Source organism: Sycon ciliatum, chromosome 3 (genome assembly GCF_964019385.1).
Source record: "Sycon ciliatum chromosome 3, ocSycCili1.1, whole genome shotgun sequence".
Lineage (NCBI taxonomy): Eukaryota > Metazoa > Porifera > Calcarea > Leucosolenida > Sycettidae > Sycon > Sycon ciliatum.
This window is the reverse complement of record NC_088645.1, coordinates 26,402,636-26,416,972: the sequence shown is the minus strand read 5'-3', so window position 1 is coordinate 26,416,972 and position 14,337 is coordinate 26,402,636.

The window sequence follows — 14,337 nt, the reverse complement described above, 5'->3', positions numbered from 1 at the left end:
TTGGCAGGATTTTAGATGTTGTGGGAGGAGAGACCAATGGCGGTAAGCAAGGAAGAGAGGAGATGTTTGCATAGAGGCAGACCGCGCAATAGGGAAGCGGAGAGAGTTTCTGGTGCGCATGTCTTGAGATTGAGCAAACCAGCTTAGGCAGGAGAGAGCATGAAGAGGAGCAATGCCCAGCTTAATTTTATGAATTGTCTGGCATGCCAAAAAACGCACGCGGACCGAGAGCGGCACAGCAGAAGCAAGGCGGTATAAGTCTGCGCTTGGAGTCAGGCGAGGAAGCCGAAATAATATTTTCAAAAGACGCCTATGCATAACTTCGAGTCGAGCAATCAGTGTTTTAGAAATGCCAGCCCAAATTATGCAGCAGTAATCAAAAATAGGCAGAATGTAAGATGTGTAGATAACATGGCGACAGTCGGTGTGCAGGTGGGTGATGTGTGATGAGAGAAATCCCATTACTGAGCTAACACGGCTGTCTAAATTTTCGATCTGGGATTTCCAGGTTAAGTGTTGGTCAATAATGACGCCAAGATGCTTGTGTTTTTCAACGATGCAGAGCGGGGTTGTGGTGCCTGGAAAGGTGAAGGGACTGGTTACTAATGAAGATAGGTCACAGGAACAACTGGGGGGGATACACATTACAGCAGTTTTCGAAGAGTTGGGTTGCAAGTTCCATTTTTCCATCCAATGAATAACGCCATCTATGTTAGACTGTAACTTGGCACTAGCCTCGGGGAGAGTGGGTGCTGTCACAAGTAGTGCTGTATCATCAGCATATAGTGATGTGTGATCCATTTCTGCCAGATCGTTTACATACATAAGGAAGAGGAGAGGCCCCAGGATTGATCCCTGAGGAACTCCAGACCGTACATGCCCTTTGGCAGACAGAGCAGAGCCGACACGCACCCTTTGCTGTCTGCCCGTCAGGTAAGTACTGAGCCACGTGAAGCAAGTACCATGGATTCCATGGCGCGACAGCTTGTATAGGAGCCCGCGTGTCCATACGGTGTCGAAGGCCTTGCTTAGATCAAAGAAACATAGCATGCTGTAATGGCCGTTCTCACGAACAGAAGACATCGATTGAACAAGTCTGAGAAGCTGCCAGGACGTAGAGTCGCCTTTCCGGAATCCAGACTGGGACGGATGTAGAACAGGAGACAGGTAAGTGTATAAGTGGTTGTACATAATACGTTCACACAGCTTGGAGATTGTTGACAATAACGAAATCGGGCGGTAATTCGATGCATCGAGCTTACTTCCCTTGTTCTTAAAGACCGGAGTTACAATTGCGTGTTTCCAAATAGCAGGGAAAGCACCAGTTGCAAAAGTGAGGTTAAAGATGAGGCTGAGAGGGTATGCAATACTGGAACAAAATAGTTTCAGGAGTTCATGAGAAATACCGTCCGCTCCCGCAGCCTTTCGGGTCTTAAGGTTGCGGATTTGCTTTGCCACAGCAGAAGGCGTGGTGGTGACATCTTGCAACGTAGGTGTAGTTCTTCCACGTGATGGGGCGTCGGGTGGCTTGAAGTCTGGCACATTCCATGAAGGATCATCTTGTGTTCCAAAACCAATAAACTGTTCGTTCAAAGCATCTGCCACATCCACAGGGTCAGAATATAGAGTACCAGCGACTGAGAGCTGAGTTACAGTCGTTCTGCTGTTGCCTTGGGGAGATCGAAGCTTCCGGACAAACTGGAATAAACTTGGTGATGCGGGTCTTGCCGTGGATGCACTTAGGGATGAGATGTACAGTCGATGGGCAGTTCGAGACATATTGCGAGTAACGTTTCGCTCTCGTCTGTAAATAGCGAAGTTGTCAGCCGAGGGAAACTTTCGGTAAACACTATACGAATCTCGTTTTTTCTTTATTTGATGTCGGAGGGTACTGGTCAGCCAGGGGGGGTTCATATGGATACGCTTGACAGCCGGCGGCTTCTGCCTGGGCAGAAATCTTGCACAGATGTTATGGAAGATAGAGTAAAAGTTGTCCACAGATATGTCAGGGTCGCGCCTCTCCAGGCTCAAAGCTGCTGGCCAATGTATGTGGGACATGGCAGTATTCATACTCGCGACAGTGTTGCTGTCTAGAGAATCCAAAGAAAATACACTAAAATCAGGGACATCCAGGGGAGTCGAACGGGCATCACGAGAACGGTATGTGGGCATTTCTGGGCAGGGTACAGTACGGATGTGGCCAACCACGATAGAATGATCGGATTGACCAAGTGGTGCTGTAGCACGGAGGCAGGATATAGAGTCCGGTATATCAGTGACAACTAGGTCGAGAGCTGCCCCCATGCCAGACAATGACTCATGTGTTGGAAAATTTACGAGCTGCGTGAGAGAGAACATGCCGAATAGACTGTGAAGCTGGCGACCAGCGGCATCCGTGGTAGTTCCATGCCAATGACATGACTTAGCATTAAAGTCTCCCATCAACATGATAGATGTTGTTCGGTTCTTAAGAGTACTTAGACAGTGCTGGAGGGAATTGCAGAAGGTGTTGATACTTGATGGAGTAAGGGCTGGGGGTCGATATACTGCACCAATAACCAACTTCTTCACATGAGGCGCCTCTGGGAAATGTATGTTAGCAGATGACAGGGCTATTTCCACCCATGTGGCTTCCAGGAGAGGGATACTGAGGTCAGATCGATGGGTGACCTTTGGAAACATCCCAGACCGTACCACGATACAGACGCCGCCATATGCATGGGTGGCATCGGTAGCTGACCTGTTTTCATCTGGCGGACGATCTCGGCGAAAACAGTCATATCCAGGGACCGTGAAAGACGACTGTGGAGAGAGCCATGTTTCCGTTATGCAAACAATGAGGGGTTTAACTGTGGAACAAATGTGAGCCAGCTCGGCAGTCTTGTTCTTAATGGACCTGGCATTGATGCACATTATAGGCTGTGATCCTGCGGTTGGCTGTGAAAGCGGGTAAAAAGGCTGAGCTAATGGATTAAGTGTGCTGTTAGTAGTAATGTTTGGGGAACAGTGAGGAAGTATCGGGGGGTTGAGGTTCATTATTGTGCAGACTGATCGACGGTTGTGTTGTCAGCTGTACTTATTCTGTCAGCCTTGAATCGCCATTCTCGAGCTGTCACTCCGTCAGGCCAAAAGTCAGTGTTTTGCACAGCTTCCCAGTCATCTTCTGTGACGACTACGTGCGCGTACGCTAGGCCAAAGTACTTTGTCTCAGAGACGGAGCATTTCAGTACAGTCACTTGCTTGTTTTCGCACCATTTTGCGATGGAGGAAGCAGAGCAACCAGGGTGAATTCTTCCAACATGAACAGCTTTGCATTTGGTACGATGGGCACTGCGCAGTTGCTCATGTTTGCGGGAGTAGTATAGAAGAGGATGGTTCTGGCTCACCTGTTTTTTTTCGAAAATTTTCTAAGTATTGGAAATACAAGGGGATGGTTCTGGCTCACCGGTTTTTCCAAATTTTTCTTAGTATTGGAAATTAGCGGAAGATGGTGTATTAGGGGCGAATGCGTTATTAGGGGTAAATGGGGTATTAGTGGTAAATCTGGTAAGTTTTGCGCTCACTTTATAATACTTACTTACTTTTTTTAAAAACTTTTTTTCACCCAAGAGGGTGGTGGCGTTCCTGCGGATGGCGGAAAACTGGGCCTTCGGCCGAGTCTCACGCGAACCGTGATTTTTTTTGCGCTTGGTTTTGCGCTTACTTTTGCGTTAGTTTCTTGAAATGCACTGTTCGCGACTTGTAGCAATTTATGCTGAAGAAGAACACCACCACACACATCAAAGCAATTGCCTGACTCAAGCTAATAGTCCTAAACTTCTCTTTCTCTGTTCTCCTTTTTACTATTAACACCGCCCTACTGGAAAATATGCAGCGAACAACAAAAACAACACACAGGGTGTGTATGGAAGACGTACCTACCGACGTGCTGGAAGCAACTCAACCGACTAGAGGCCTCGGCGTCAGCGTTGCAACTCGGCATCAAACACTTCTAGGCAAAAAATAGTGAACGGATTGTGACCGTACAATATAGTGTGCATACTATTATGCATGTACATGCGCATGTACCCTTTTTTTCTTCAAGATAGCCACAAACGGGTCCATCAAGGTGAAAGTGCAGGCAAAAAAGCACAGGAATGCACACAGCGATGGCAGCCGAAGCAGTGGAGGTGGGGCAAGAAATCTGATCAAGGGAATCGGCATCAACACTGCGCATGCACGCCAAACCAAAGCGGAATCGACAAAATAGTGCCATGCATTAGTCTTATGTATCACTGCATTATCTTCATTACAAAAAAATTCAACTAAAAAATAGCCGCTAACGCGGGAATACAAATATATTTTCTACAGAAAGCGAGCAGAACTAGAAGCGGCAACATGGTAATAGCTGATGTTGACACCACATTCTACCCCACAAAACAGTCACATATCGCTAAAAGCGCTACTTTTAGGAAATAGCCGCTAGCCATGACAACTATCAAACACAGGAAATAGCTGCTAATAGCATGAGAGGGAGTAGATGATACGGTTATAGTCACTATATTCCAGCTGCCAACACTGGCAAATGTCATTAATACAGGAAATAATCCCTAGCAATGAAAAATTTCAAACGCGGTAATAGCCGCTAGCAACGTGTGCATCAGAAGCTAATATTATGGTTTTAGACGCCAAATTCCTGCAACTACCACTTGCAGATGCCGGTAATATAAGAATTAGGCGCTAGCGATGACAATCTGCATTTATCGCAATAGCCGCTAAGCACACCAGTACTAGACCCAACATGATTTTAACCGCCATTTTCTGACCACACACGCTGGTAAGTATCATTAATACTGGATATGGTCGCTAATAATGAAAGTCCACTGCGGTAGCAATAGCCACTATCAACACTGGAATAGACATCCATTAATCGTAGTTTCTCCGCTACCAGTATTTTAGCTTATCAATACCGGAAGTAGTTAGTCTCCTACAACTTACTTGAAATATGTTAGCATCTCTTCAGTCTTACTCACAATGGGCTGCAGTGAGGGAAATACTAGAAACTACAGTATGTAAAGGGTATTAGACCAGAGGTAATCAGTATACGGTGTTGGCCTTGTGGTTCATTGCTGCGATTTCGGAGCAGAGGATCGCGGGTTCAATCCCCGTGTGCGCCGCCACTCTGGTCAGTTTAAAGCAGGCCTGAAGAGGGTGTGGTCGAAAGATCTGGCCGGTATCCGGTTGGATTTGGTACAAGATCTGGTTCATCAGTGCTTAGGGGCCGGACCAGTTTCTCCCTCATTGGTACCACGCAGACCAAAACACACAAAGTGGCTGAATGCTGCCCATGGTGGAGGTTCTTTTTTTCTTTTTTTCTTCTTTTTTCTATTCTTTTTTTCTTCAGCAGCTTAGTACATCTAGCTGCTTGTTTGTGTATTTTGGTTGTTTGCTGGATGCAAAGCTTACGAGCTTTTGTCATGCAAGGCTAACTTTTCGGCTAACTTTTCGGCTAACTTTTCGGCTAACTTTCGACAAACGTTGTGATTAAAATTGTCCTTGCCATACACAAACACATCACGAACGCCAATGATGGGTTAATTGTAAAGTGTGTTCATTGTTCTCAAGTTCAGTTCCATTCCTGCAAACCACCCTGAAGATGTCACACCCTAAAGCATGTTCTCTCTGGAGTTTGAGTGTCAGTGGTTAGTTCATGTACAATAGAAATTGAGAAACGACATCTTACCTGTAGGACTACGTCCGTAAAATGAAGTGATTGTTTGATATATTTAAAGATGTGAAAAATATTTCCTCCATAGATTGAGAGGACGCAGTTGGCAGGAAAATGTGTCGCATGATTCAGATATTAGTGGCGAAGAAGCTCTTCTGACTGACGGAACGAATGCTGGTTTTCAATCGATTTGACTGTCTTGACACAGGGGACAACAATGGACGCCAGTAGCCATCAGCTAGATACTCCTCGCCAGATGAAAAGACATTATGATCCAGGAGCTAAAGTTGAGGATGAACCACCGGAGAAACGCGCTAGAGAAAGTGATGATGGGTTTGAATTGGTTGATGTTGCGCGACGAGGTGCGCTAAAGACGTACAAGATGGATGTAAATGACTTGGATCTCGTGGTGAGTTTGGATGCGAATTATGCGGCCATTCGCAAGGTGATGGAAATGGAAATAAAGAGGAATAATGGAATCAAGGTGATGCTGGTAGTGAACATTCGGATGTCGAAAGAGAACCAGGGAAAGGTTATCAACCAATCTCCTCATTTTAGATCCAAGACGAAGGTCCTGTTGAACGAATTACAGATTGCTGGTATCACTAACGAGATGATGTCAGATGTACAGAAAATGGTGGGGCAATGGATCAACGAAGGTTCTGGATGGATCATCGACAGAGTTCTCAGCATGGAATTAAACATTGCACGATATCAGCCTATGAAAGCTGGTTCTTACATCGATCTTCCGCCATACTTGAAGGCTAAAAAGGCCATCATCAACGTTCAAAACAAAGACGACCAATGCCTTAAGTGGGCGTTATTGAGTGCATTACATCCTGTCAAGAAGAACTCGACACGTGTGAAGAAATACATTACCTTCGATGCTGATTTGGACTTCGCAGATATCACGTTCCCTGTAAAACTGAGTGATATTCCCAAAGTTGAGAAGCTGAACCATTTGGGCGTCAATGTGTATGGATATGATGAAGGCCTGCATCCCCTTTACATCTCTGAATGCGAGGATCCCATCTGCATACTCTTGATACACGATGAGGAAGAAGTCAAACATCACTACTGCTGGATCAAGGATTTCAATCGGTTATTATTCGACCAAAACAAGAGAGCCAATCGCAAGTACTTTTGCAAAAGGTGCTTATCTTCCCATAAAACAGAGAGCGCTCTGACACGGCACAAGGAAGATTGTAATGGCGTTGGAACCGCCCCTAGTAGGATTGTGATGCCCGACCAGGACCAGGATGGAAACGAGCCCATTCTCCAATTCAAGAACTTCAAGAATATGATGAAATGCCCGTATATTATTTACGCTGACTTGGAGTCCATAATTCAACCTGTTCACGAACAGGCAGGAAATGGGACGGTCCGAACCGGTATTCACGAGCCGTGTAGTTTTGGTGCTGTGGTGATACGGAGTGATGGTGAAAAAGTAGACGAATGTTTCTACCGAGGCGAGGACGCGATGGAGATTCTGTTTGGATGGCTGGAGTCAAAGGAACGGGATTTGCAAGTGGAGATGGAATCAAGAAATAGCGCTTTCGATCCTGCGCAGCTGAGTGATGTAGAATGTCGAGCGCATGCGGATGCTACGTCATGTTGGATTTGCAGCCAAGCCATACCATTGGAAGGTACTATGACACGAGAAGCTTGGGAGACGTACCACAGATCCTCGAACTGTGGAAAATGCCAGGTGGAATTTGACGAAGATTGCAGGGTCTACAAGAAGAAGGGTTTCGACTCCAATGGTCAATTTGTAGATGCCTGGTGTTACGGGTGTGTGGTGTCTCAAAGGAAAGTGCACGACCATGATCACATTACAGGAGAGTACCGTGGAGCAGCGCATAGTAAATGCAACTTGGAGCTACGGATTCACCCTTATCTCCAGCACATTCCCATAGTATTTCACAATCTGAAGCACTACGACGCTCACCATCTGATTTCGTTCATTGGTGGTGTGACGAACGTGGAGACGGTGGACTATGTGAATAAGTATGGCAAGTCCAAGTCCAGACAGGTGGGCGGTATCTCAGTGATCCCAAACAACATGGAAAAGTACATCAGTTTCACATGGAGGCAGTTTCGCTTCATCGACAGTTTGGCGTTTCTAAATGCCTCTCTCGACAAATTGGTGAAGACCACGCCACCGGAGGCTTTGGTGTATACTAACACACTGGAAAAGCCGGATTTGATGAGCCAGAAAGGAGTGTATCCTTATGAGTACATGGACTCGTTTGCAAGATTCAATGAAACGGAGCTGCCATCTCGAGAGTCATTTCATTCAACATTATCAGGTTCTGGAATCAGCCTGGAGGAGTATGAAAGGGCGCAGCATGTATGGCAAGCGTTTGAATGCGAAGATCTGGCACATTACCATGACATATACTTGCAAGCTGACGTATACCTACTTGCTGATGTGTTCGAAAACTTCAGGAAGACCGCTTTGAACATATACCATCTGGATCCTGCTAACTACTATACGTTGCCGGGGTATAGTTGGGATGCCTTGCTCAAACTCTCCAATGTCAAACTGGAATTGTTGACCGATGTTGACAAATACTTGTTTGTCGAGAAAGGCAAACGAGGCGGTATCAGCATGGCAAGTCATCGATATGCCAAGGCGAACAATAAGCATATGGACGACTTCGACGAAACGCAACCATCATCCTATATCCAATACTTGGATGCTAACAATCTGTATGGATGGGCAATGTCACAGTACCTTCCAGTCTCTAATTTCCACTGGATCAGTGAGGACCTCGACACCATCTTGGGCACAGAAGCGAACAGTGATGTAGGCTACATTGTTGAGTGTGATTTGGTGTACCCAGCGGAACTTCATCGATATCATAACGACTATCCTCTAGCCCCTGAGCATTTGAAAGTTACCGAGAGTATGCTCTCACCGTATCAACGAGACATGGTGCAAGAGCTTCACACCGGAGGGTTGGATTGTGATAAGCTGGTGCCCAACCTGATGAATAAGGAGAAACATGTGCTGCATTACCGGAATCTACAGTTGTACTTGGATCTGGGAATGAAAGTCAGCAATATACATCGAGTCCTGAAGTTCACGCAAGCGCCTTGGATGAAAGACTACATTGACAAGAATACGGAGCTGCGCAAAGAGTGCAGGAGTGATTTTGAAAAAGACTTCTTCAAATTGATGAATAACAGCGTTTTTGGCAAGACTATGGAAAACGTGCGCGGTCGCGTCGATCTCAAAGTGTTACGAACGGAGGAGGAAGGTGATAAGTTGCAGAAGCTGATTAACAAGCCGACATACAAGCGCCATGTTATCTTCAATCCTGACTTGGCTGGTATCGAAAGCCAGAAGGTGAAAACTACCCTGAACAAGCCTATATACGTCGGTATGTCAATCCTCGATTTGGCTAAACATCTGATGTACGATTTCTACTACAACCATCTCAAAAGGCGGCACAACATCAAGTTGCTGTACACTGACACAGATTCTCTGATCATCCAAGTGTTTACAGATGATCTGTTTGAGGACATACGTGAGAATATCGAACTGTATGACACCAGCAACTATGCGAAGGACCACCCTTGCTACAGTGAGAAGAACAAAAAGGTTGTCGGCAAGTTCAAAGACGAACTCGGAGGCAAAATTATGACAGAATTTGTTGGAATCCGTTCCAAGGTGTACAGTTACACTGGTGAGGCGAGTGGTAAACGCGCCAAAGGTGTAAACAAGTCTGTCTTGAAAAAGACAATCAATCACGACGACTACAGGATATGTCTGCTGGACCAGCGAGTCTTTCACCGTGAAATGACCAATCTACGAAGCCACAGGCACAGGATCTACAGCGAAACTACCAACAAAGTCACACTGTGTCCACTGGATACCAAGCGCTTCATCACAAGTGATGGAATAATGACACTGGCATATGGATATGTAGATATACCTCAGCATGCATTGCACAGGAAGAATGGATAACTAACGTACATTATCTCATCGTTGCCGTTGTCACTGACCCCCAGTTCAACCTAGTGTCTGCCTCCTGCAAAGACATCATCATTTTATATCATATTCTATGTGTGAAAGAATTCATGGTGATTACCACCTACCCTTCTCTCCTTTATGACCAAACACCATTTGTTCGGATGAAAATCTCTCCCCATTCTTCATTGAAGCATTCACATTTTAAGGTAGTTGAAAGCCTCCACCGTGACAGCAATAATGATAGTACTGATACTTTTGAAGGACATGCAGTCCTTTCACGGTTTTCTGAAAAGTGACTGCAAGCCCTAGAACTCAGTTTTACAATGTGCGTGGTGTATCCAATTGGCCTTTGTAGACTAATGCCATGATGAGCTCATTTTACTAATACCTCATCAGACTTTCTCAACCTTCCAAAGGCAACAACCATATTGTGTAAATGATCCCATATTGATGAAACATGACACTACGAATGTACGTACACATGACATTGTATGGCAGAAATTGAGCATGCCACGTGCAAATGCATGATTTTATTGATTTTATGAGCCTTGAGGATGGGTACACGTACACATGCATGCCGGATTGTTTGCATATGCGTATCTAGGGCTTCTTAGGTTTGTGCGAATAATTATGGTATGCAACCCCGGAGGCAACGCACGAAACATACATCCCTCCTTGTGGGCCTGATTGAGAGTCATTGCTCGGTTAGCATTCAAACTTCCAAAGGCTGCCTCAAAATGTAGGAGGAGAGAACATGCACAAGTATCCGAAATCCGGTCACAGTGCGGTCGCATAGGGTCGTGTACCACCGCTTCAGGTACGGTCCTAGCTCTAAAGGGTTTATGATAATTATATCCTTTCCGACCATCCCCGCTATGTTTACTATGTGCGCCATCCTTAACTTGCCCTGTTCTTTGGCTCTTCTTGGATGTGGTGTTTCTGTCCATGTTCTGACCTAATAGTACTGTGACCGGATTTCGGATACTTGTGCATGTTCTCTCCTCCTACATTTTGAGGCAGCCTTTGGAAGTTTGAATGCTAACCGAGCAATGACTCTCAATCAGGCCCACAAGGAGGGATGTATGTTTCGTGCGTTGCCTCCGGGGTTGCATACCATAATTATTCGCACAAACCTAAGAAGCCCTAGATACGCATATGCAAACAATCCGGCATGCATGTGTACGTGTACCCATCCTCAAGGCTCATAAAATCAATAAAATCATGCATTTGCACGTGGCATGCTCAATTTCTGCCATACAATGTCATGTGTACGTACATTCGTAGTGTCATGTTTCATCAATATGGGATCATTTACACAATATGGTTGTTGCCTTTGGAAGGTTGAGAAAGTCTGATGAGGTATTAGTAAAATGAGCTCATCATGGCATTAGTCTACAAAGGCCAATTGGATACACCACGCACATTGTAAAACTGAGTTCTAGGGCTTGCAGTCACTTTTCAGAAAACCGTGAAAGGACTGCATGTCCTTCAAAAGTATCAGTACTATCATTATTGCTGTCACGGTGGAGGCCTTCAACTACCTTAAAATGTGAATGCTTCAATGAAGAATGGGGAGAGATTTTCATCCGAACAAATGGTGTTTGGTCATAAAGGAGAGAAGGGTAGGTGGTAATCACCATGAATTCTTTCACACATAGAATATGATATAAAATGATGATGTCTTTGCAGGAGGCAGACACTAGGTTGAACTGGGGGTCAGTGACAACGGCAACGATGAGATAATGTACGTTAGTTATCCATTCTTCCTGTGCAATGCATGCTGAGGTATATCTACATATCCATATGCCAGTGTCATTATTCCATCACTTGTGATGAAGCGCTTGGTATCCAGTGGACACAGTGTGACTTTGTTGGTAGTTTCGCTGTAGATCCTGTGCCTGTGGCTTCGTAGATTGGTCATTTCACGGTGAAAGACTCGCTGGTCCAGCAGACATATCCTGTAGTCGTCGTGATTGATTGTCTTTTTCAAGACAGACTTGTTTACACCTTTGGCGCGTTTACCACTCGCCTCACCAGTGTAACTGTACACCTTGGAACGGATTCCAACAAATTCTGTCATAATTTTGCCTCCGAGTTCGTCTTTGAACTTGCCGACAACCTTTTTGTTCTTCTCACTGTAGCAAGGGTGGTCCTTCGCATAGTTGCTGGTGTCATACAGTTCGATATTCTCACGTATGTCCTCAAACAGATCATCTGTAAACACTTGGATGATCAGAGAATCTGTGTCAGTGTACAGCAACTTGATGTTGTGCCGCCTTTTGAGATGGTTGTAGTAGAAATCGTACATCAGATGTTTAGCCAAATCGAGGATTGACATACCGACGTATATAGGCTTGTTCAGGGTAGTTTTCACCTTCTGGCTTTCGATACCAGCCAAGTCAGGATTGAAGATAACATGGCGCTTGTATGTCGGCTTGTTAATCAGCTTCTGCAACTTATCACCTTCCTCCTCCGTTCGTAACACTTTGAGATCGACGCGACCGCGCACGTTTTCCATAGTCTTGCCAAAAACGCTGTTATTCATCAATTTGAAGAAGTCTTTTTCAAAATCACTCCTGCACTCTTTGCGCAGCTCCGTATTCTTGTCAATGTAGTCTTTCATCCAAGGCGCTTGCGTGAACTTCAGGACTCGATGTATATTGCTGACTTTCATTCCCAGATCCAAGTACAACTGTAGATTCCGGTAATGCAGCACATGTTTCTCCTTATTCATCAGGTTGGGCACCAGCTTATCACAATCCAACCCTCCGGTGTGAAGCTCTTGCACCATGTCTCGTTGATACGGTGAGAGCATACTCTCGGTAACTTTCAAATGCTCAGGGGCTAGAGGATAGTCGTTATGATATCGATGAAGTTCCGCTGGGTACACCAAATCACACTCAACAATGTAGCCTACATCACTGTTCGCTTCTGTGCCCAAGATGGTGTCGAGGTCCTCACTGATCCAGTGGAAATTAGAGACTGGAAGGTACTGTGACATTGCCCATCCATACAGATTGTTAGCATCCAAGTATTGGATATAGGATGATGGTTGCGTTTCGTCGAAGTCGTCCATATGCTTATTGTTCGCCTTGGCATATCGATGACTTGCCATGCTGATACCGCCTCGTTTGCCTTTCTCGACAAACAAGTATTTGTCAACATCGGTCAACAATTCCAGTTTGACATTGGAGAGTTTGAGCAAGGCATCCCAACTATACCCCGGCAACGTATAGTAGTTAGCAGGATCCAGATGGTATATGTTCAAAGCGGTCTTCCTGAAGTTTTCGAACACATCAGCAAGTAGGTATACGTCAGCTTGCAAGTATATGTCATGGTAATGTGCCAGATCTTCGCATTCAAACGCTTGCCATACATGCTGCGCCCTTTCATACTCCTCCAGGCTGATTCCAGAACCTGATAATGTTGAATGAAATGACTCTCGAGATGGCAGCTCCGTTTCATTGAATCTTGCAAACGAGTCCATGTACTCATAAGGATACACTCCTTTCTGGCTCATCAAATCCGGCTTTTCCAGTGTGTTAGTATACACCAAAGCCTCCGGTGGCGTGGTCTTCACCAATTTGTCGAGAGAGGCATTTAGAAACGCCAAACTGTCGATGAAGCGAAACTGCCTCCATGTGAAACTGATGTACTTTTCCATGTTGTTTGGGATCACTGAGATACCGCCCACCTGTCTGGACTTGGACTTGCCATACTTATTCACATAGTCCACCGTCTCCACGTTCGTCACACCACCAATGAACGAAATCAGATGGTGAGCGTCGTAGTGCTTCAGATTGTGAAATACTATGGGAATGTGCTGGAGATAAGGGTGAATCCGTAGCTCCAAGTTGCATTTACTATGCGCTGCTCCACGGTACTCTCCTGTAATGTGATCATGGTCGTGCACTTTCCTTTGAGACACCACACACCCGTAACACCAGGCATCTACAAATTGACCATTGGAGTCGAAACCCTTCTTCTTGTAGACCCTGCAATCTTCGTCAAATTCCACCTGGCATTTTCCACAGTTCGAGGATCTGTGGTACGTCTCCCAAGCTTCTCGTGTCATAGTACCTTCCAATGGTATGGCTTGGCTGCAAATCCAACATGACGTAGCATCCGCATGCGCTCGACATTCTACATCACTCAGCTGCGCAGGATCGAAAGCGCTATTTCTTGATTCCATCTCCACTTGCAAATCCCGTTCCTTTGACTCCAGCCATCCAAACAGAATCTCCATCGCGTCCTCGCCTCGGTAGAAACATTCGTCTACTTTTTCACCATCACTCCGTATCACCACAGCACCAAAACTACACGGCTCGTGAATACCGGTTCGGACCGTCCCATTTCCTGCCTGTTCGTGAACAGGTTGAATTATGGACTCCAAGTCAGCGTAAATAATATACGGGCATTTCATCATATTCTTGAAGTTCTTGAATTGGAGAATGGGCTCGTTTCCATCCTGGTCCTGGTCGGGCATCACAATCCTACTAGGGGCGGTTCCAACGCCATTACAATCTTCCTTGTGCCGTGTCAGAGCGCTCTCTGTTTTATGGGAAGATAAGCACCTTTTGCAAAAGTACTTGCGATTGGCTCTCTTGTTTTGGTCGAATAATAACCGATTGAAATCCTTGATCCAGCAGTA